Below are 291 nucleotides of genomic sequence, written 5' to 3'. Positions count from 1 at the left end.
CGTCAGCCAAAGCATTCTGCTTTCCCGGCTTATACTCCACCTCGAAGTTATATTCCGCAAAGAGGGATAGCCATCTAATCATCCTCTGCGAGAGGCGGGGCGACTGAGTCGCAGTGCGTAGTGACGCATGATCTGTATAGATCACAAACGACTTGAAGCAGAGCAGGTGGACCCTGAACTTGACAAGTGCATATTTCATCGCAAGTAGCTCCTTGTCATGAACTGAAAAGTTCTTTTCTGCAGCTTTAAGCTTTCGAGATTCGAACGCGATCACTCGATCTCGCCCCTCGG

This window comes from Plasmopara halstedii, assembly GCF_900000015.1.
Source record: "Plasmopara halstedii genome assembly, contig: Scaffold_650, whole genome shotgun sequence".
Lineage (NCBI taxonomy): Eukaryota > Oomycota > Peronosporomycetes > Peronosporales > Peronosporaceae > Plasmopara > Plasmopara halstedii.
The sequence above is the reverse complement of the archived record's forward strand: the minus strand, read 5'-3'. Positions refer to the sequence as shown.